The sequence below is a fragment of the Aquarana catesbeiana genome, linkage group LG02 (assembly GCF_042186555.1).
Source record: "Aquarana catesbeiana isolate 2022-GZ linkage group LG02, ASM4218655v1, whole genome shotgun sequence".
Lineage (NCBI taxonomy): Eukaryota > Metazoa > Chordata > Amphibia > Anura > Ranidae > Aquarana > Aquarana catesbeiana.
Window position 1 is genome coordinate 802,449,416 of NC_133325.1, and position 25,318 is coordinate 802,474,733.

The following is a 25,318-nucleotide window of genomic DNA, read 5'->3' on the forward strand; positions in this document are numbered from 1 at the left end:
AGAGGGGAGCTAAGAAGCAATCCACCCAATAACCCAAATGGTGGTTCCCCCTCCGTTAAAAGTGGTGACAATAAATGTCGCCAGCATTAAGTCAGTAAGAGCTCATTCTATGGCCTTCTTTTTGTTCAGCCAATTAGATGCTGAAATTTTATTTTTGCAAGAGACTAGGCTCACCTCCTTGGCAGATATTCATATGGCCAAGAGAGAGTGGAGGTATGGTCCATCTTGCTGGTCTCTTGCGGCTGAGCCTTACGGCGGTGTGGCGGTGTTGTTTAAAACCGGCATGGTAACTGTCCGGCGGGTTATTGAGGTGGAGATTGGAAGATGTATGGTCTTAGACATCCTTGTGGGAGGGCAGGACCTGCGCCTAATTAATGTCTATGGGCCGCACACAAAGTGGGACAGGAAGTGCCTTTTTACAAGGATCAAGGCATTTCTTTTTACATCCCGGCAAGTGGTCTTTGGAGGTGACTTTAATACAGTAACTAGGCCCAAGGACAGGAAGGACTTCAAGGACAGGCTGGAATATGATAGCGTTTTTTTAAATAGTATGGTTAGGGATGCTGGTTCTGTGGATGTGCACATTAAGCACCTCCCAGATGACACCGGGTTCAACTTTCATAGAGGTAATAGTCAGAGTAGGATAGGTTTTTTTTTAAGGAGACCTCTGCTTTCTCACCCCCAGTGGTGCAGGCAGTAGAGTTCTTTGATCACTGTATGCTCTCTGTGGTCCTGAATGCTTCATATGCCCCTCAGAGGGATAAGGGCATCTGGAGATTGAATTTGACTATACTCAAGGAAGAACATGTTAGACAATCCTTTGAGGAATTCTTTCAGGCACAGGTGACCATCCTGGACTTTTGTAGCAGCAAGGCTGAGTGGTGGGAGGTGACAAAAAAAAGGATCGCTGGATTCTTCAGGGGCCTAGCCAATAGAAAACAGTTTAATAAATACATGACCTACCAACGTTTACGGAGGAAACTGGATGTTCTTGTCTTGAGAGGAGGAGATCCTGGGGCAATCTCCGAAGTGAAACTCCTTCTCAGGAAGTGTCAATATGACCGGCATGCCTCTTTGGTTCTGGAGAGAAACTATGGGAAGTACCACTCGCCTGACCCTTACCAAAACTGCAAACAAGGTGTAGCTGTTAAAACGGTCGTTGGCCTTAAGGAAAGTACAGGTTCCTTGACAAAGTCCAGGACAGAGAAGATCACAGTTGAAGAGGTGATGAGGGCAATTAAACAGCTTGCCATCAAAAAGTCACCTGGACCAGATGGCTTGACGGCTGAGTTTTACAAAGACTTTAAGTCTATTCTGGCCCCACATTTGGTAGAGGTTTTTAACAGTTGCCTTGCTGAGGGGGAGTCTTTACTTTCTCACCATCAGCACTGTTCGGTCCAGGGTAGGTGCACCTTCACAGCGGTTTTAGCTGTCCGGGAGGCCTTGGAGCGGTGCAGGGCTGCAGGCTGGGGAAAGTATTTGCTGACATTGGATCAGGAAAAGGCTTTTGATCGTGTTAACCATGAGTACCTGTGGTTGCTCCTTAGTAAGTACGGTCTGCCGGGTGGTTTTGTCGATTGGTTAAAAGTCTTGTATAAGGGGGCAGAAAGCTTTCCTCTTGTTAATGCTTGGGTTGGGCAGTCCTTTGAGGTTGGCTCCGGGGTGTGCCAGGGTTGTCCCCTAAGTCCCCTGCTCTATGTGTTTGCAATTGACCCCTTCATCAGGAGACTATAGAGCAGCATGTTGTGTGGGATGCCAGTGGGGCTCCCAGGTGAGCCGCCTTTGAGGGTTGTTGCCTATGCGGACGATGTGTCGGTGATTGTCACTGGGGAGGATGAAGCAGAGGAGGTGGTCTCTCTGACATCACGGTATTCTGAAGCATCAGACTCCAAGATCAATCAGGAAAAGAGTGAAGTTTTCTGGATGGGAAAGGAAGGTGAGGGGTTTGATTTCCCGGACACCTTTTCAGTGCCACAGGGAAGAATTAAGATTTTAGGCATTGAATTTGGACCCGGCGATTATGGCATCAAAAACTGGGAAGGCAGACTGGAAATTGCCAATACTAAGGTGGTCAGCTGGAAGAGATGGAAGTTATCTATGAGGCAAAGGGTTGATCTGATTAAGACTTACCTGATTCCGATCTTCTTGTATGTCAGCTTTGTCTGCATCTTGCCAGTGTCTCTCTATGCTAGGGTCAGTAGTGTGTTCTTCCAGATGTTGGGGGGAACAGACTGAACCCCATCAAGAGGAATGTCACCTATCTATCCAGGAGGGAGGGTGGCTTATATATGGTCAACCCAGTTCTTTTCTTTTTACTGCTTTTTCTCAAGTTTAACATTGGTAATATCCTTGCAGTGGAACCTCCTGGATGGGTAGGCATATTTAGATCTTGGTTTAGGCCTTTTCTACGACTTTGGGAAGAAGGTGGCCAAGTGAAGAATCTCAGGGGTCATCATGGTCAGCTACCAGCCTATGTCGCTCCGTGCCTAAAGTTACTATGGCAGTGGCGATTGTCGGCTGAAGATCTCAGATCGGTGCCAAGGAAAGTCCTTATGAGTCGAGTCTTGAGCGAAGTCTTTCATGACCCACTGGCCTTAACCACTTCAGCCCCGGAAGGATTTACCCCCTTCCTGACCAGAGCACTTTTTAAAATTTGGCACTGCTTTGCTTTAAGTGCTAATTGTGCGGTCATGCAATGCTGTACCCAAATGAAATTTGCATCCTTTTCTTCCCACAAATAGAGCTTTCTTTTGATGGTATTTGATCACCTCTGCGGTTTTCATTTTTTGCGCTATAAGTGGAAAAAGACCGAAAATTTAAAAAAAAATGATATTTTCTACTTTTTGTTATAAAAAAATCCAATAAACTCAATTTTAGTCATACATTTAGGCCAAAAAGTATTCGGCCACATGTCTTTGGTAAAAAAAAATGTCAATAAGCGTATATTTATTGGTTTGCGCAAAAGTTATAGCGTCTACAAGCTAGGGTACATTTTCTGGAATTTAAACAGCTTTTAGTTTATGACTGCCTATGTCATTTCTTGAGGTGCTAAAATGGCAGGGCAGTACAAACCCCCCAAATGACCCCATTTTGGAAAGTAGACACCCCAAGGAAATTGCTGAGAGGCATGTTGAGCCCATTGAATATTTTTTTTTTGTCCCAAGTGATTGAATAATGACAAAAAAAAAAATAAAATACAAAAAGTTGTCACTAAATGATATATTGCTCACACAGGCCATGGGCATATGTGGAATTGCACCCCAAAATACATTCAGCTGCTTCTCCTGAGTACGGGGATACCACATGTGTGGGACTTTTTGGGAGCCTAGCCGCGTACGGGGCACTGAAAATCAATCACCGCCTTCAGGATTTCTAAGGGCGTAAATTTTTGATTTCACTCCTCACTACCTATCACAGTTTTGAAGGCCATAAAATGCCCAGATGGCACAAACCCCCCCCCAAATGACCCCATTTTGGAAAGTAGACACCCCAAGCTATTTGCTGAGAGGCATGTTGAGTCCATGGAATATTTTATATTTTGACACAAGTTGCGGGAAAGTGACATTTTTTTTTTTTTTTTTGCACAAAGTTGTCACTAAATGATATATTGCTCACACAGGCCATGGGCATATGTGGAATTGCACCCCAAAATACATTTAGCTGCTTCTCCTGAGTATGGGGATACCACATGTGTGGGACTTTTTGGGAGCCTAGCCACGTACGGGGCCACGAAAACCAATCACAGTTGTCAGGATTTCTAAGGGTGTAAATTTTTGATTTCACTCTTCACTGCCTATCACAGTTTCGGAGGCCATGGAATGCCCAGGTGGCACAAACCCCCCCCAAATGACCCTATTTTGGAAAGTAGACACCCCAAGCTATTTGCTGAGAGGCATGGTGAGTATTTTGCAGCTCTCATTTGTTTTTGAAAATGAAGAAAGACAAGAAAAAACATTTTTTTTTCTTTTTTCAATTTTCAAAACTTTGTGACAAAAAGTGAGGTCTGCAAAATACTTACTATACCTCTCAGCAAATAGCTTGGGGTGTCTAATTTCCAAAATGGGGTCATTTGGGGGGGTTTGTGCCATCTGGGCATTCCATGGCCTCCGAAACTGTGATAGGCAGTGAAGAGTGAAATCAAAAATTTACGCCCTTAGAAAGCCTGAAGGCAGTGCTTGGTTTTCGGGGTCCCGTACACGGCTAGGCTCCCAAAAAGTCTCACACATGTGGTATCCCCGTACTCAGGAGAAGCAACAGAATGTATTTTGCTGTGTAATTTCACATATTGACATGGCATGTTTGAGCAATATATCATTTAGTGACAACTTTGTGCAAAAAAAAAAAAAAATTGTCTCTTTCCCGCAACTTGTGTCACAATATTAAATATTCCATGGACTCGACATGCCTCTCAGCAAATAGCTTGGGGTGTCTACTTTCCAAAATTGGGTCATTTGGGGGACTTTTGAACTGTCCTGGCTTTTTATGCACAACATTTAGAAGCTTCTGTCACACATCACCCACTCTTCTAACTACTTGAAGACAAAGCCCTTTCTGACACTTTTTGTTTACATAAAAAAAATATTTTTCTTTGCAAGAAAATTACTTTGAACCCCAAAACATTATATATTTTTAAAGCAAATGCCCTACAGATTAAAATGGTGGGTGTTTCATGAGGGCGTGGCCTGACGCGGACCATGATGGATGCCTAAAGCCTGAGCTCCGCGCCGCTGACGGGATCTACAGCTACTCTCCGCCACGATCCGACCCCCGTTCCGATCCCACGGAGAGGGGAAGGCAACAGGACCATCCCGGGCATGTCCAGAAGGCGGAATAAGCCTCCAGCACCTCGCCGCCTCACAGACTACTATCCCCCTGCAGCTATGAACGAGGCCCAAGATGGCGCCGGCGCCGGGAGCTTCACCTCAGAAGCGTCCCGCGCTGCACACACTGAGACACAGCTGACAGCCTCTCCTCACGACGATCTCCTCTCCCAGCCACCTGATCGCTCATACAGAGAGGATATGGACACCCTCCCATCGCCAGATGTCTCCTCCTCACAACTTGCCACAGATAGAGGTAAGAGACTGGACTCCTCCCCAGCCATCTCCCCCAGTAAGGAGCCACAGCACAAACGCCATCAATGGGCTGACAGAGAGCTTGTCACGGCACACACCCCAGCTTTAGCAACCATCCCTGCCTCTGACAGCCCTGTGACAGAATCAATGATGAAAGCCATGCTCCTTAGTCTGCAGAGAGACCTACACAGAGAACTGCAACTCTCTGTCTCTCAGATACATGGCAGAGTAGATCATCTGGCTGAGAGAACAACTGTGCTTGAGGATAACATGCAGGACCACGTCAGGGCCCACAATGAATTACTAGACGCACATGAACACCATGCGTCTGAAATACACCATATGAAGCTGAAATTAGCAGATTTGGAAGATCGTTCCAGAAGGAACAACATTAAATTCAGGGGTGTTCCCGAATCTGTTAAGCCAAATGAAATCACGCCCTACCTGCGAGAGATGTTCTCCAGCTTACTACCTCGCCTAAATGCACGAGACATCACGATTGATAGAGCACACAGGATTGCCAAACCAGCACACCTCCCCCCTGACACCCCCAGGGACATACTAGCGAGAGTGCATTACTTTCAAGTTAAAGAGCAGATTCTACAAATTGCCAAAACCACTAAACCGCTGCCAGCACCTTACACTAATGTCCTCATGTTTAGTGACCTCTCCAAGGCCACGATGGAGATGAGAAGAGCGTTCACCCCTGTAATCTCTGTGTTACAGGAGAAGAAAATTACATACAAATGGGGTTTCCCTACCAAGTTACTAGTCACATACCAGCAACAGATAATTCCCATTCTAACTCCCAAAGATGGATATAAAAAGCTGACCAACTGGGGATTTCTACCCGTGTCTGCCAACCAAAAAGAATACAGGGGCTCCTATTCCTGTCCTCCGTCTGCAAGGAATGGGAGACAAGATCCAGGCGAGGTCCGTAACAACAAACAGGCCCTCGGTCCTCCGCACCACTAAGATCCCTGATGGGCGCAGTTACTGAAACACATCCACTCCCTAAGTTATAGTGTGTCTTATTAACTTTCTGTTCCAAAAGAGATATATATTGCTTTTGTCTTTTTATTCTTATTTTTTCTTTTTGGTTCTCCTAACAGTGTTTACGCATTCATACTGAACGTATACTCTATTTACCATTTGACCTACTACAGCATTATAACATATTTAACAGTCCTGAGTAACTGTAACGAGTGTCTCCTCTACGATTTTGGTATATAACAGACGTACTCTGTATAGCTACCTACTCTATTGTTTGATTCATATTTGGTCAGGGCGAACAGAAGAAGTGTGTAATCTTGCTCCTCTTCATTCCCAACCGGGTCATCCCCCACTATCATGGCCCTCAAAATCACCTCCTTAAATGTAAAGGGATTGAATTCCCCATTCAAACGCAACCTCCTCTGGAAAGAGGCACTGTCCCAGCACGCTGACGTGTTTTGCGTACAAGAAACGCATTTCGCTAAAGATAACTCCCCAAAATGCTCGCATAAGCGATACCCACACTGCTTCTTTGCCAGTGCCCCCACCAAAAAAAAGGGAGTAATGATTGCGGTTAGTTCCTCTGTCTCCTTTCAGTTACACCACTGTGAAGCTGATGAAGACGGCAGGTACCTGATTCTCTCCGCCACGATTGCAAACCGACGCCTCACCCTATTAAATCTATACGCCCCTAATACTGGCCAAAAGAAATTTTTCAACACACTGATCTCTAAACTGACACCGTATAGATGCGATCCACTTATACTATGTGGAGACTTTAATGAAATCGTTGACACAACCCTAGACACATCCAACCCGACTAAACGTAGGCCCTCTGCCTTGTCCTCCCTCCTACATAAAGAAGATCTTTATGACCCGTGGAGATGTATCCATGACACAGAGTGAGATTACACCTTCTTCTCCAGCCCCCAGCAGTCTTACTCTCGAATCGATATGTTCCTCACAGACAAATTTCTCCTCCAATCAATCACTGAAGCACGCATAGGTACAATCACGTGGCCGGACCACGCACCCGTATCCATCACGTTATTCAATTGCAAAAAGACTACTAGTCATACTATTTGGAGACTAAACACATCCCTTCTCACCAACCCATCCTTTGAGAATGAGCTTCGATCCGATATTGAGACATAGTTTGATATCAATGTACATTCTACTGCTGACCAATCCATGGTTTGGCATGCGCATAAAGCTTTCTCTCGGGGCCTCCTAATTAAATACGGAGCACAAACTAAACGACAACAAACGGCCACCACAGAAACACTATTAAAACAGATCAGGGCCTTGGAATCTGCCAATAAGCAAACTCCATCTACCAAATTGTCCCTAGAACTCAAAAACCTAAGACACGACCTTAGCGAACACCTCCACAAAAGATTTGACTATTATGTTAAACGTCTTAAGCTACAATATTACTCCTCAGCCAACAAGTCAGATGCATTCCTGGCCAAGCAACTACAAAAACACCGGGCCAATAATAAGATACAATACTTATCCAACTCCCAAGGTAACAAAGTTCATAATCCTCTAGATATAGTAAATGAATTCAGTACCTTTTACGCCAAACTTTACAATCTCAATGACCTAAATCACGAAACCAAGCCAACATTAGCAGACATAGATGAGTTTCTCTCCTCTATTCACCTCCCCTCAATATCCACTGAGCAACTAGACTCCATCTCTGTGCCTTTCTCTCCCGAGGAAATTTGCACGGCCATCAAACGATTACCCCTACACAAGGCCCCAGGACCCGATGGATTCCCGAACGAATATTACAAACACTTTTCGGACGTGATCACCCCGCACTTATGCACTACCTTTAACCAATATATTCATACAGGCAAAATCCCCACAGAAGCCCTGGAGGCCCTCATTGTCACCATACCCAAACCAGGCAAATCTCCTGATAACCCAGCCAATTGTAAAATGTAAAAAATGGTGCAGCGCTGAGTAAGCTGAACTAAACATCAAGGGATATTAAATGCAGTTGAAAGAGTAAATCCTCATACAGCATAAAATAGAAACATTTTAGATGCAAATCAAAAGTCCAAAAAGTCCGTAAAAAACTTTGTAAAAATCTATTAAGAAATTCCACCAAGTGATCGTGATGTCATGCTGATATGGGTGACTGATGTGCCCTTCACCGGTATCTGAAATAGCCTCTCACCTGACGACCAGGACCCTTTAATGACAGAGGGTCATGCAAGCCTTCCCTTACGGGTCATATAAGTGGATGGTGTTCACAATCAGGGACCAAGAGCTCCGTCACACACCGGGTGGAAAATTCCAGATATTCCAATGATATATATAATGAAAGAGTGACAACATATATATAGTGCTCTCCGTTTGCAAAACAATTTATTAAAAAGCTAAGAAATACACTTACATAGCTAGCACTTCTCAAGTGCCAGTAAAACAGCAACAAGCGGTGGTGTGTATACACAGAAGGAATAGAGCATGCGCGGTGGCCGCGGGTGACGTCACGACGTCTCGTTCTGGACGCGTTGCGTCCCAGTGGGCGGGGACTTCTTCAGCAGATGACGAAGTCCCCGCCCACTGTGAACACCATTCACTTATATGACCCGTAAGGGAAGGCTTGCATGACCCTCTGTCATTAAAGGGTCCTGGTCGTCAGGTGAGAGGCTATTTCAGATACCGGTGAAGGGCACATCAGTCACCCATATCAGCATGACATCACGATCACTTGGTGGAATTTCTTAATAGATTTTTACAAAGTTTTTTACGGACTTTTTGGACTTTTGATTTGCATCTAAAATGTTTCTATTTTATGCTGTATGAGGATTTACTCTTTCAACTGCATTTAATATCCCTTGATGTTTAGTTCAGCTTACTCAGCGCTGCACCATTTTTTACATTTTATTTAAGGGATTTGATTGATTGACCCTGGTGTTCAGCTGCTTATTGTCATACACGCGCTGATTTCTTTCCTATTTTGAACCCAGCCAATTACCGCCCGATCTCACTCTTGAATACTGATACCAAACTATATGCAAAAATATTAGCCCAACGATTATCCAAAGTCGTCCCCCTCATCATACACCCAGACCAAGTCGGATTCGTGCCTGGCAGACAGGCCTCCGATGGTACCAGACGCCTTATTGACTTGATCCAGTGGGTGGAGCACACTCAAACGCCTTCTCTCTTCCTCTCACTGGATGCAGAGAAGGCGTTTGACAGGGTGCACTGGAAATACATGGAGAAGGTCATGCTCAAGTTCGGACTGACAGGGAACATCCTCCAAGCTATACTCAACCTTTACTCCTCCCCCAGCGCCCGAGTTTGGACCTCAGGCATAATATCAGACCCCTTCCGCATCACTAATGGCACTAGGCAGGGGTGCCCACTTTCCCCCCTGATTTTTGCCATGGTAATGGAACCACTTGCACAAGCCATTCGATCCACACCAGCAATATCAGGCATTACTGTGGCGACGGTTGAACATAAAATCGGTCTATACGCGGATGATGTTATCATTACCCTCACAAATCCCAGATCTTCCCTTCCCAATATACAAAAAACATTGGAAAAATTTAGTTCAATCTCCCTATATAAAATAAATCACAGCAAATCCACCATGCTGAACCTAGGGATAGACCCTCAAACATCACATCATATCTCGACAACCACTCCTTTCACTTGGGCTAAAAATTCCTCGCTCCCATACCTGGGTATCCAACTAACCTTTCCCAGTAAATCTATGCTTCAACTAAACTATGCTGCCCTACAGGAAAAGCTTCTGCGCATCTCCAAAAATATGTGTAACTATACTGTCTCTTGGGCGGGTAGAATAGCTCAAGTCAAAATGTATTTACTGCCACATATTTTGTATATGTTTCGCACAATCCCGATACCCATGATACCCCAGCAACTGGCGCAAATACAAAGTATACTCAATACACATATTTGGCAACATAAACATCCCAGACTCAAAAACGAAATCCTCTTGTCTCCTGTACAAAATGGAGGAATGGGAGCCCCCAACGTCCACGCATACTACAAGGCAGTCATACTGGATCAACTACGAGAATGGTGGGCGCCCACCTCCACCAAGACTTGGACACAAATTGAAACCATGGCCCTCAACGCGAATCCACAACACACTCTAATGGCTGCACTACTCAGCTTGCAACCACATCGACACTTCCTACTTACGGCAACTGCAGCCATCCGAGTGTGGTCAGCCACTGCAAAAAAATCCATGGGCATACCCAAAGCTATCCTTCCTAAAATACACCTCCAAACATTAGAGTTGATCTCTCCTAACTTATCCTTTCGGGTATGGATACAAAAAGGACTTACCAACTTGGGACAACTAATTTCCACATCTGGACCCCACCCATTCCCACATTTACAACAAGCTTTTGATCTCCCTGCTATCACATCTTTTTTGTATATGAGGTTCCGCTCTATCATCGGTAAACTTGATCTCACAGCACGTGACTCCCAAATGACTGACATCCTGAATTTCTACAATACCCCGAACCCAGCAGTTAAAGGCATTGCATGGATTTACAAGTTGTTAACAACGCTCTCCAAAGATCACACCTCTTCATCCATCACATTTTGGTCCACATTCACAAGCTCGCCACCAAAGCCTCCTTTGTGGCACAAAGCCCTGACCATCCCTCTTAAAGCCTCAAAATGCATATCTCACTGGGAATCGACGCAAAAACTATTCCACAAGTGGTACTACACCCCAGCCAGATTGGCGAATATTTACCCGGCTACCTCCTCTCAATGCTGGAGAAACTGCTCAGGCAAAGGCACCCTGAGACACATTTGGTGGGACTGTCTTAACATCCACCAATACTGGAAGGAGGTCTCCGACCTCATCTCACAGCTCTGCAAAATCCCTTTACCGCTATCCCCACTGGACCTCCTCCTGGGTCTTAACATCCCCAACTGGCCCAAAAATATCAGAGTCCTGGCGACACATATACTCATTGCAGCTCGTTTAGCTCTAACGAAAAAATGGAAAGCCTCACAAGCCCCCTCTGGATCGGAACTCATCGCTCTACTAAACAACCACTTCCTAATGGAATTCTCCTTTGCTAAGGCCAACATGTATACCGCAACATTTCGTCTCAACTGGGAACCCTGGATCACTGACCCGAGGAGTACCACATTACCCTGACAGTCTTCTTCTTTTATGTTGTGTCATATCTAAGGTTATTCATCTTTACCCCCGTAGTCTGCTACAACCCCGCATATCTAACATGCACAGAAAGTAGGAACCCCCTCGCCATGCACCGCTCCGCCTGGGGGCACTTCTCTCAGTTACTATCTAGGGTGGGACATGCACACATATCCTATACTCATAACAAGTAGGCCCACAAGTTGCTTTTGCTCTACAGTTTTTTTTTTTTTTTGTTTTTCTTTTATTTGTATTTTTTATTTTTTTTCAGTTTCACGTATGTAGAATGTTAATAGTTCTACAAGTTACCTAGCTCTGTCAGGTGGATGGTTGGAGGCGCTGCCTCTAGTCCCATGGCACAGTAAGTACCCAGATGGGGTGCCGGGGATTGGAGATGGTGCCTCCATTCATCGAACTTCAACTTAATCGCTATGTATTCGCTATATGCATTTGTTACAGAACATGACTGTTGTATAACAGATGTGTTTAACTCCCATGAACTACTACCCCCCTTCTAACCGTATTCAGTAACCGAGACCACACCGTACTCTTGGGGTAACAAAGGCCGTAGCAGCCTACTTTATTTAACAAATATAATGACTCAAATATCAAAAATATAAAAACGTTTAAATGGAAAAAACATATCTGTTATAAAAAACCTTTGAAATCTAACGTTGGTCTGAGCAGGCACTCAATAAACCTCTGTGTTAATACACCTTCTTGCACTGCAGTCCCTCTCAAATGTATTATCACTGCCTCAAGCCGACAAGCTGGCTCAAAGACTACCCCTGACCGCAGTGCCCATTATCCCTTCCCGGCTGACCTCCGTCAACCGGGAACCACCATCAGGACCCCTCCAACGATAGTCCCGATCTCATCCTTCTGATATCTTCTTCCTGCCCAGACCAACGTCCGCCACCACTACGACATCCATTGCCAGTACCTGTGAAGAAAAACCAGAAAACACTTCCCGAACAACCAAAAAGAAAACTGCTAACCATAGGGAGGGTGGGTGGGAACTTTCCACCACGCTTTGGTGACTCATCCCAGGCGGGGCCCCCCTTATCAAAGCTCCTCCAGCCCCTCCCCCTCGGCTCTATACTCACCACCCATTAGAAAATTTGTTAAATCCCTGTTAACCCCGTCATGCCCGCCCTACGCTTATTCTCCTGCTGATATTGCTCCGGGCTTCCTTGACTGTTGTATAACAGATGTGTTTAACTCCCATGAACTACTACCCCCCTTCTAACCGTATTCAGTAACCGAGACCACACCGTACTCTTGGGGTAACAAAGGCCGTAGCAGCCTACTTTATTTAACAAATATAATGACTCAAATATCAAAAATATAAAAACGTTTAAATGGAAAAAACATATCTGTTATAAAAAACCTTTGAAATCTAACGTTGGTCTGAGCAGGCACTCAATAAACCTCTGTGTTAATACACCTTCTTGCACTGCAGTCCCTCTCAAATGTATTATCACTGCCTCAAGCCGACAAGCTGGCTCAAAGACTACCCCTGACCGCAGTGCCCATTATCCCTTCCCGGCTGACCTCCGTCAACCGGGAACCACCATCAGGACCCCTCCAACGATAGTCCCGATCTCATCCTTCTGATATCTTCTTCCTGCCCAGACCAACGTCCGCCACAGCAAACAAGGGTAATCCCCTTACCCTTGAAAGCCCCTCCACACCCGAAGTGCTCGTTGTATACCGTCTTGAAGGCCCAAAGCCCACATGTCTATGCCTACCTCGTTTAAATGAACCCCATCCTTTTTTAAGTATCTCCAGGTCTCAAATTCCAACTCTAGATGACGTATTGCTAAACCTCCCTTCCGTACCATAAATTTGGTCACCTCCCTATTAATCTTCCTCCTGGCTCTATTAATACCTTCCACCGATCTGGCCATTCGCCATGTCGTGCGCGCCACTATATCTGACCATACCACGATCATATCAGGAAATTGCTCCATCAAGCGGTCAATATCTGATTTGATATCTCGTGTAATGTCCAACATGGACCTAATCCCCAAATCATTGCCGCCCACATGTAGTACTAACACATCAGGCGGTCTGTCCCTGGCTGCATAACGCTGCACCTCAGGAACCACCCGGCCCCATAGCATTCCCGGGACTCCAAACCATTTAATGTAGGCTTCCTTTCTATCAAAACCCAACTGCCTACCATCGTACCTCACGTCCCCTCTCCGTGCCCCCCAACAGACATAGGAATGGCCCATGATCCATACCATCCCGGTCACTGAACCTGAAATCAAAAGAGGAAAAACAACATACACTATAACATGACCATCATTTTCAAACATCATACCCGGGCAGACTGAAGAGTCCTGCCCACTTGATTACCTCACAAACCTACTATCAGGTGGGGCCTAACGTAAGACCTGAACCTGTTGGACTCCCACCGCCCAATCCGTTTCACTGCCTCCATATCCATCCCTTGCCTCGCTGCTTCCGTTGCCGCTCCTATCCTGAATGAGTGGGATGAAAAAGCTTTTCCCTCTAAACCCAACCGCTCCAGGCATTTTCTAAATATAGCCCCAAACTGAAAACGTGACAATGGCGTTCCATCCTCGTGTATCAAAAAAGCGCCTAGCCCCGCCGGGCGAACCTGCATAAAAACCCTTACCGCATCCAGTGGGCATAAAGGCGAACCCGGAATTGGAAACACCTGTACCAGCTTCCCCCTGCCCTCCTGATCTGTTTTTGATTTTCTTAACCACAAGGACAGCCTTCCCCTAGTACACTCAACTTCCTGGCTTCCAATTCCCCCATGTACTTTTTTTGAAGGACTTACCAGTTCCCCAATTCTGAATGCCCCAAAAAATGCTAACAAAAACGCTACTGTAAACAATTTTATCTCGAATTCCGATGCACACACCTCCCTCAATTTAGCTATTATACCCTCGAGAATTTCGAATGTCACGGGCTTCCTGGTATCCTTCCGAACCACCGATCTCCTATAACCTTTAACGGCCTGTCGCACCCAGAAATCTTTGGTAAAATCAGGCCGCCCCTGTAATTTGAACAGGAAGGCTAGACCTGACAGTTGTGCATTCACCACCGATGCCGACACCCCCTCTTCCATTTTCCTGGCTACGTAATATAAAACGAGCAAACGTCCTGCTCGCCCCTTCGGCTCTTCGCCCACTTCTTGCACAAACGCCAACCACTCCTTCCAAACCCTCTTGTACGCTGACCACGTAGACCCACTTACCGACCGCTTTATCCATCCCGTGATGATTCCAATGCAATCTCCCACAACCATTCTGGACAAGGCACTCCTTGTTGCTCCGCCTCCGGCGCCAACTGTCGGAACCTGTCCCACTGGAAGCGAGATAATGCATCAGCTATCACATTTTCCACTCCTGGCAGGTGTACAGCGTGAATGAAAACATTCAGTTGTAAGCATCTCAGCACCAAATGTTGAAGTAATCTAATAACCGGCGGAGAAGACGCCGTGTTTTTATTGATTACCTGCACCACCCCCAAATTGTCCCCATGGAAGCGCACCTTCAGATCCCTGAACGATGCTCCCCACAACTCCACTGCAAGCACTACCGGAAATAATTCCAACAGCACCAAGTTCTTTGTGAAACCCGCAGCTATCCAGGACTGTGGCCAGGGGCCCGCACTCCATTGTCCCTGGAAGAAGGCTCCAAAACCTGAAGACCCTGCTGCGTCTGTAAAAAGCTCCAGGTCGAAATTACTGACCGGTCCTGCCATCCACAACGCTCGGCCATTGAATGACTCCAAAAAGGTATGCCATACCCTCAGGTCATCCCTATGTGCCTTGACCAAGCGAACAAAATGTCTCTGGGACTTAATACCGCTCGTGCTTGCTGCCAGACGCCGACTGAACACCCTCCCCATAGGTAAAATGCGGCAAGCAAAATTAAGCTTGCCTAACACCGATTGCAATAAGCGCAGTTGCACTTTTCGCAATCCAATCAGCCTCGCGATCTCTGTTTTTAGGTCCGCCAACTTTGCCTCCGGTAATCTGCATTCCATGGCCTCCGAATCCAGAACGATGCCTAGAAACGTGATGACCGTACAAGGTCCCTCAGTTTTTTCAGGCGCCAATGGAATGCCGAACCTGTCTGCTATGTGTTCCAGCGTCGCCAAGAGCATCGCGCATATCCTAGAATCGGCCGGTCCTATGCAGAGGAAGTCGTCCAGGTAATGAATTAACGAATTCACACCCGAAACCTCTCTTACTACCCACTCTACAAAAGAGCTGAATTGCTCAAATATCGCACATGATATAGAGCAACCCATCGGTAGGCATTGGTCGACGTAGAACTCATCGTCCCAATGGCATCCCAGCAGCCTAAAACTTTCAGGGTGAACTGGTAGCAGCCTAAAAGCCGATTCTATATCCACCTTGGCCATCAGTGCCCCTTTTCCGTACCGGCGCACCCACCCTACGGCTGCATCAAACGACGTATATGTCACTGAGCATGCTTCTTGATCTATGGCGTCATTCACCGACCCCCCCCTTGGGAAGGACAGGTGATGGATGAGCCTAAATCTGTTGGGTTCCTTCTTAGGCACTACCCCCAGTGGTGACACCACCAGGTCTGCCAAAGGTGCCGACGCGAATGGCCCCGCCATCCTGCCCATTGCAACCTCCTTACGCAGTTTTTCACTAACTACGTCCGGGTGTTGCAAAGCGGACCGGAGGTTGGGTGGAAAGGGAGGAACTACCGTCAGTGCACAGGGTATTCGGAAGCCCACTGAGAAACCTTCTTCCAATAATTTTGCCGCAGTCCTGTCCGGATACCTACCGAGAAACGGCCGCATCCTTGCCACTCTCACCGGAGTCCTCCCTCTTGTGTCCAGCTTCCCCTGCCCGACCTTTTGCTTGCTTGAAGCATCTGGCTGCCGAATGGGCTCCGTTGCACCCCGAACACTCGTGCTTGAATCTACATGAGCTTCCGAACTTGCATATCCCTGAGTTATATTGCCAGCACACACCTTTTTTGTTTCCGGCCGACTGTCCTTGTGCTGAAGTTCCGCCGGCCCCCCCCTGAAAAAACTGGTTTGGTGCCCGCGCAGACGTCATTAATCGCATCCAGAGGCTGATGTCTTTGTGGTCCCAACGCAGCTCTTTTCGGACTGCCCTCCGTTGCCGAAACTGCTCATCATACCTCAGCCACGCAGTCCCACCATAAACCCTGTATGCTTCCCCAATAGAATCCTGATAACAAAACAGCGCCGAACAATGTTCGGGCTGTTTTTCACCTATAACACTTGCCATTATGGCGAACGCCTGCAGCCAATTGCTGAATGTACGCGGGATTAAACGGTATCTCCTTTTTTCCTCGTCCTCTTTTTTGGAATCGTCAGGTTTTACTCTATCTAGATTGAATTTTTCCAGAGGGAGTAAGGAAAAAATTTCCACATACTCACCTTTCCACAGCTTCTCTCGGACTTCCTGTTTCAGATGTGCTCCTAACGGCCCTTCATAACACACATATATTTCACATTTTGCAGCATCCGCAATTCTAACTATATCCTGCCTCGCGACCGTTTCACTGGCCACGGCCGTCTTGCCTGTCCCCTGCGCAACGACCGTCCCTTCCCCTTCCTTGGCTGGCACCGTGCCGGCCGCTGCAACCGCCGGCATCTCTGTGCTTACCCCTGCCCCTGCATTTTCCCCCACTCCTGCTATCGACGGGACCCAAGCTGCCGCTGGCCCCGCTGCTGTTTTACCTGCTTGTTCAAACTTCCGAACTAGATCTTTGATTCCCTCCAAGAAGCCCAACAAACCTACTGTACCCCCGGAGGTCTCCCCTGTCCCCCCCCTTTCTGTCCCCGACCCTGACCCTCTGCTAGGCCCACTGCACTCTGGTAAACATGTTACAATAGTTGCTGACTTACCGGGCTGCATAGGTGACTCCCCATCAGCCGATCGTCTGCCGTCCACCTCTGCTGTCCTCCCTGAACGCAGGGCCTCTTCTTCTTCTGACTCCGATCGATCGTCCGCAAGGTCCAGCACCAAATCTTCCTCCTCCGCGGATGATAGCCCACAGGGCCCGCTGGCTGTTGCTGCCTCAGGCATCCTATCCCTCCCCCGAGCAGCGCGTCCGTGTGGCGACTTTGAGACAGCCTTACCAGGACCGGTGTGCTGTACCTCAGTCCTGGCGGCTTCTGTTTTCCCCTTTTTCTGCCCCCCCAGATTTGGGTCAGGGCGCTGTGTGTCTCCTGCCGCTGGAGGCCCGGAGCTCCGATCTGTGGTCCCGCTCTGCAGCTGTCCCCGCTCTGTATCAGTTAGCCTGGGGGAGGGGCCAGCGCGCCCGCGCTCCCCGCGTCTGCCAGGCCTCAGTACGGCCCTGTCTATTTCTGGCCTGGTGCTGCCTCTTCTGGGTTCCCGGGTATCTGTTCTGGGTGGGCTGCAGCTGGGGAACCTGGCCGTACGTTTGGGAGGTGGGCCCGCTGTAGATACTCCCCTGCTCCCCCCCGCCTGCCGCCGTACCTCCGCCCGCCGCTCCGGCGAGTACCGCTCTGGAGGTCTGGTCCTGCGGGCTCTGGTGCCGCTCTTGGCCGCCTGCGCAGGCGCCGCATCTGTACCCCTGAGTGCCGATCCTAACGCCGCCTGTAGCCACTCAGGCCCCCGCACTGCTGCCTCCTCTCTAAGCTGGGCCAGGATTCTGTCCACTTCTGCCATGCTGCTGCTCTCACTAACTTTCCACCACGCTTTGGTGACTCATCCCAGGCGGGGCCCCCCTTATCAAAGCTCCTCCAGCCCCTCCCCCTCGGCTCTATACTCACCACCCATTAGAAAATTTGTTAAATCCCTGTTAACCCCGTCATGCCCGCCCTACGCTTATTCTCCTGCTGATATTGCTCCGGGCTTCCTACACTGGTTAATGCACTAGGTACTGAACCATGTAACTTTGCTATTACATCAACCGTTTGTACTGATACCCTGTGAAAAATTCAATAAAGAATATTGAAATAAAATGGTGGGTGTTTCATTTTTTTTTTCACACAGTATTTGCGCAGCGATTTTTCAAACGCATTTTTTGGGGAAAAAACACACTTTTTTAAATTTTAATGCACTAAAACACACTATATTGCCCAATTGTTTGATAGAATAAAAAAGATGATCTTAGGCAGAGTACATGGATACCAAACATGACATGCTTTACAATTGCGCACAAATGTGCAGTGGCAACAAAATATATACATTTTTAAAAGCCTTTAAAAGCCTTTACAGGTTACCACTTTAGATTTACAGAGGAGGTCTACTGCTAAAATTACTGCCCTCAATCTGACCTTTGCGGTGATACCTCACATGCATGGTGCAATTGCTGTTTACATTTGACGACAGACCGGCGCTTGCGTTCGCCTTAGCGCGAGAGCAGGGGGCGACAGGGGTGCTTTTTTTTTTGCTTTTTTTTTGCTTTTTTATCTTATTTTTAAACTGTTCCTTTCACTTTTTTTTTTAATCATTTTTATTTTTATCTCAGGGAAAGTAAATATCCCCTATGATAGCAATAGGTAGTGACAAGTACTCTTTTTTGAAAAAATTGGGGTCTATTAGACCCTAGATCTCTCCTCTGCCATCAAAGCATCTGACCACACCAAGAGCGGTGTGATAAAATGCTTTCCCAATTTCCCAATGGCGCTGTTTACATCCGGCGAAATCTAAGTCATGAAATGCTTGTAGCTTCCAGTTTCTTAGGCCATAGAGATGTTTGGAGCCACTCTGATCTCTGATCAGGTCTATGGTCAGCTGGCTGAATCGCCGGCTGCATTATCAGGTTCCCTGTTGAGACAGGAGAGCCAGAGAAAAACACGGAAGACGGTGGGGGCATTCCCTCCCACTGCTTGTAAAAGCAGTCTAGAGGCTAATTAGCCACTAGGATTGCTTTTACATGAAAGCCTACCGCTGGCTGAAAAGAATGATACCAAGATGATACTTAAACCTGCAGGCATCATTCTGGTATAACCACTCAAAGTCTTGAATGGCGTACATGAAGACAAAAAAATTGTTAACAATAAAACACAGTAAACGGTAAAGTATAATAAATTGCATACCTGAAAAGCAAACATGATAAAACATAATTACAATAAAACATTGCAGAATAGAATACAGTAAAAAAGAGCAGAACAATAGAGAGAGAATAGAGAGAGAGAGAACAATAAAACGACAATTATTTTTTTTATTTTATATATTTTTTTTTTTTACACTTTTTGTAACTGCAACTTTTATAACGGTAACCGGTTCCAGGTTCGGGTCTCTCAAAATGCGATGGCATCTTGGGAGACCCTGTGAAAGTGTGCCTAGTCTGTGCAATGCTGTACCCTATGCTAATACTCAACTAGTGTATGGTAGCGTTCAAAACATTCACCAATGCAAAGACCAGGATTGTCAGGACAGGAGGGACAATAATAGCGGGTGTCACGCCTATATCCGCGCTTGCTGCAGACACAACATCTTTTTTGGGGGGGTTCGTTGGGTAGGGGTACTCGGGAGGACATAAAGAAAATGCCTCTCATGCAGCCGACTGCATTTGGTTGGGGATGTGAATGGGGGAAGTACGGGCGCTGCAGAAGTGGTGGGTTCCCAATAATTAGGATTGGCAAATGCAGCAGGAAGGACATTATGGGCACGACGGGCCTGTGTTTGTCTTCTTCTTGGTGGCAGTGGGACACTACTTGTGCTTGCCACCTCACCAGCTTGAACTGCACTTATGGCACTCGCCATGTCACCAAGTGTTACTGCAGTGCTGGTTTGACTACGACCGGGGTGTACTAGGCCACTGGCGCTTGCCAGTTCACCAAAACGCTACAAAAAAACTGTTAGCGATCGCAGGGATCAGGCCTGACTCTGCGAACGCTGCAGTTATGCGTTTAGTGTTTTGTAAGTGACAGTGATCGATCGATACTGCACTTGGGTGGGCTGGGCCGGGCAGAGGGGCAAAACGCAGGTGCTAGCAGGTATCTGGGCTGATCCCACTAACACTGCGTTTTTGGAAACCCTAAACTGCTGGGGACGCTAGTATAGATCTGATCGGATCAGATATTGATCCGTTCAGATACTATACCATTAAGGGAGGCGTATGCTGCATGCGTGGGTGTTAGCGGTACTGGCGCTAATCTGACGCTGCCTGGGGCGACACATATCACCGCCGGGCGATCAGGGGGCTAAACCTTTATTTGGTAATAAACGACGGGTGCCCTGACACTATAAAAAATAAACGAACTAACCAGCGTCACCCGTAACAGTTATACGGTGATCACTGGTGAAAGGGTTAACTAGGGGGCAATCAAGGGGTTAAAACATTTATTAGATAGTATATGGGGGTCCCTGATGCTATAAAACGCTGACGGCGAACCTAAATATTTACCTCCCTAACTAGCGTAACCAGTGACACTAATACAGCAATCAGAAAAACGATCGCTTAGTGACACTGGCGACGGGTGATCAAGGGGTTAAAACTTTATTAGGGGGTTAGGGGGGTACCCTAGACCTAAAGGGGGCTAATACTAACTCCCCTACCACACTAACTGTCACAAACTGACACCATGCAGTAATCAGAAAAAAAAAACAAAAAAACAAAAACATTACAGTCTTCTCTCCTCGGTGCCGAAACGGAAAATACAGAGCCGAGGAGAGATGACATCATTTCCTTTGCTACTGTTTAGCATACAGCAGCAGTGGAATGATCTCATTGGCCAGCAGCGATCGCGAGGGGGGCCACAAATGGATGGTCTCCAACTCATCTCCGATCGCCGCTGGACAAACGCCGACCGCCTCGGCACTGGGGGGGTTCCGATCGGACCCCCCACCCGCGGGAGGCAGATCACGTACAGGTACATGATTCTGCCTGCCCGTGCTATTCTGCTGATGTATATCAGCGTGAGGCCGTCGGCAAGTGGTTAAGGGATTGCCCAGGCCCAGTTTTGAGGGCAGGGTTAAGACTTATTAATGTGGACAGAGTACCCCCTAAATTTAAGGATCTGGCCTGGTTGTGCTTCCATGGGAGGCTCTATGTTCGGGGCAATTTGAAATTCTGCAGTGGGATGGATCGTAACTGTCCTCGGGAGGAGTGTGCAGGTGAGGAGGAGACTATGGACCATTTTCTGCTTCATTGCCCTTTTAACATAGAGGTGTACAAACAGGTGGGGCGGGCCCTCTGTGTTCCTTTCCTCTCCAGGCTGGGTTATGCTGAGTGGGTGTATGGAGCAGTGTTTCTCAACTCCAGTCCTCAAGGCACCCCAGCAGGTCATGTTTTCAGAAATTTCCCTCAGATGAAACGGTTGTGGTAATTACTAAGGCAGTGAAAGTGATCTAATCACTTGTGCAAAATAATGGGAAGCCTGAAAACATGACCTGTTGGGGTGCCTTGAGGACTGGAGTTGAGAAACACTGGTATGGAGCATTCAATACTGGTGGGGTTTTTTGTTTGAATACACTTTTTTAGTTAGCCTAGTAGTCCGTTATTTCACTTGGAACGCACTGTGTCAGGTCTGCATTCGGCATAAAATCCTTCCTGTTGAGGTGGTGGTGTATGACATTTTGCATTAGGTGGAGAAGATTCGGGTACTTGAGAGAGACAAGCGGAGTCGGGGGGCTTGGTTGAAGGCGTGGAGGGGTTTCAAGTCTCCCTGACTGCCAGGAGTCTCTTTCCCGGGTGTGGCTGTCTGTCTCTTATCACCCTAGATTATTATTTTTTTAGATTCATTTTTGATAAATGGCTGCGTACATAGGTGATGGGTTGTGCCTCTTAGGTCCTCTCTGCTGCTTTATGTAAATGGTTTTCTAAAAATGTTTTGGTAGTGGATTATGTATATATTGTATATATTCTGAACATGGATGTGTATTTCTTGGATTTCTGTTGGAGTTTGTACTATGTTTTTTTTTTTTTACTTTTGTATAAAATTGGTTGCTTGATTCTTTTCAATAAAAGATCAATAGTGCCCCATCATTGGTATCAGTGGGAAGAATAGTGCCCCATCATTGGTATCAGTGGGAGGAATAGTGCCCCATCATTGGTATCAGTGGGAGGAATAGTGCCCCATCATTGGTGTCAGTGGGAGGAATAGTGCATCATCATTGGTGTCAGTGGGAGGAATGGTGTCCCATCAGTGGGAAAAATAGTGTCCTATCATTGGTGTCAGTGGGAGGAATAGTGCCCCATCATCTGTGTCAGTGGGAGGAATATTGCCCCATCATTGGTGTCAGTGGGAGGAATAGTGCCCCATCATTGGTGTCAGTGGGAGGAATAGTGCATCATCATTGGTGTCAGTGGGAGGAATGGTGTCAGTGGGAGGAATGGTGTCCCATCATTGATGTCAGTGGGAGGAATAGTGTCCCATCATTGGTGTCAGTGGGAGGAATAGTGTCCCATCATTGGTGTCAGTGGAAGGAATAGTGCCCCATCATTGGTGTCAGTGGGAGGAATAGTGCCCATTAATTGGTGACAGTGGGAGGAATAGTGCCCCATCATTGGCATCAGTGGGAGGAATAGTGCCCCATCATTGGTGTCAGTGGGAGGAATAGTGCCCCATAATTTGTGTCAGCGGGAGGAACAGTGTCCCAAGGGTCATATAAAGCCAAGCAAAGGGCCACATTTCAGAGACCACTGATTTTCATGTAGGTATTACTGTAATGTACAATATGTTTGAAACAGAAATGAATGTTCAGTTTTATAGAATCTACAAAGCTGGATGACTTAGAGCTCCATCTTTCTGATCCTAACCTTTTCAAGTGGACTCCCACCATGTTTTATGTAAGTCAAATTTTTTAAATTATTTTTTTTTCAAACAATAATAAAAAACATTAAGGCTGGGTTCACACTGCTGCAGTGCGAATTTAGCGCGATTTTGTTCCGATTGCGTTGCGAATTTGCATAGCGAATTCTATATGTGTTCTTGCGATTCTACTGCAAATTTTGCAGTCTATAGAGCTGAATTCGCATCGTACACGGATCAAATTCGCACAGGACCTTTTTTTCACGCAGGTTATATTCGCAACGCATCGATGTGAACGGCACTAATGTTAATCTATGAAATTTAAATGACTTGCGAATTCGAGCGATCGCAACGGCTCAAATTCGCAATAGAATTCGCAGCAGTGTGAACCTAGCCTTAAGCGGAACTTTTACCCATAACGAAGCGATAAAAAAATGTATCTTCTTTAACAAAAACAAAACATACATTCCACATTAATGATTATACTACCAAAATGACTATGTGCTGTAAATTGCCCCCCCCCCCCAGTATTGCTCCTGTTTCTGTTTCCCCAAGGCTGCCATTTTGTTGAAGCCCACATCAGTCACTCTCTTTATTATAAACTTTCCCCCCCCTCACTGGTCTCAAAAACTATTGGGGGAGATTTACTAAAACTGGAGCATTCAGAATCTGGTGCGGCTGTGCATAGGAGCCAATCAGCTTCTAATTTCAGCTTGTTCAATTAAGCTTTGACAAATAAAACCTGGAAGCTGATTGGTTTCTATGTAGAGCTGCACCATATTTTGCACTCTCCAGTTTTAGTAAACCTCCCCCTATACAGTATGTCACTTTTTCAATTAAAATATGTAAGTTTCCAGCCTTGATTGTATTTCTTGGCTCAGATAGAGAGGAAGGCTAACAGAAGCTTTACAGTGCTGAAATTCATTATTCATTCATTATTTAGCCTGCAGTTTTCCTGCCTGTGTAATTCTTACCTCCTTACTGCGGTGCAGCGGCGCGTTGCCTGAGCAGCTTCCTAGTTTTCTGAGCTTGTTTGTTTTAGCGTTTTGTGTACTCAGCATCTGACTTCCCGTGTACCGACCCCGGCTTCACCGTCCGTTTGTGCTTGTCTGCCACCTGCTCTGACCTCAGCTTGTTTCCCAGATCCTCTTTCTCTTGTCATTTGTACTCCTGTATATGAAAGTGGTCTTTGTATCGTCAGCTGGCCAAACCTGGGGGCCACAACCTGGTTCATACTGCATCTCCATCCCCACCATCAGGAGCCTGCTTCTTCAACAGGGCCCTGATGGGGGGTGGGGCTTAGACTCTGTGCCCTGGGGAACCATGGCATGGCATTATACAGGGGCTCACTACCACAGAGACCTGACAAGGAGAAAGGAAAGACTATCAGGAGATAAAATAAGACACCATCCTTGTAAGTTTAGCTCTTGTGTGTCCTCCTTTCAGCAGTGGACACAGCTGGTGAAAGAACGGGCCAGAGAGCTGCCCGTGGGGCGTGATCCTGGGAGGAGGTTATTTGACGTCCTCCCAGAACAACATTGTTCCCAGAGAAGGGGTTAAATAATAATTATAGATAAGAAAACTTTGTATTGTTATATAGCAGAGTGGATTTGATTTAAATCTTCATTTTTAAAGAGCAACTGTTATCTCTGACCCGCTGTTGGCTCCTCTTCTGACCCGCTGTTGGATCCTCTTCTTACCCGCTGTTGGCTCCTCATCTGACCTGCTGTTGGCTCCTCTTCTGTCCCGCTGTTGGCTTCTCCTCTTACCCGCTGTTGGCTCCTCCAGTGTTGGCTCCTCCTCTGACCCACTGTTGGCTCCTCCTCTGACCCACTGTTGGCTCCTCCTCTGACCCGCTGTTGGCTCCCCCTCTGACCCACTGTTGTCTCCCCCGCTGTTGGCTCCTCCTCTGACCCTCTGTTTGCTCCGCCTCTGACCCGCTGTTGGATCCTCCCCTGAACTGCTGTTGGCTCCTCCTCTGACCCGCTATTGTCTCACCGACAGTCCCATTCACTTTAATGGGACGGCTGGTGATGCGGCAGTGACACAACAAGGTGAGGGATGTGGCAGCAGCAGGTGATTGGACGCCCGCTAACAGGCGCTGCCATGATGAATCTGAAATGACAGGTGCTCTTTATATGTAAGGACTCATTCTTGCTGGTAATTAGAATCTTTAATAATTGCAAACAAAATGAAGGTTTCTTATTTAGAATAATAAGCTGTCAGGTTAGTAAAACAGCGATCATAACCGATTCAATCATACAGTTTGTAGTGTACATAGATTTGCACAACAATGGGATAAAGGATTATTCCTGAACATTGTGTTATCTCATTGTTACTGTGACATTGT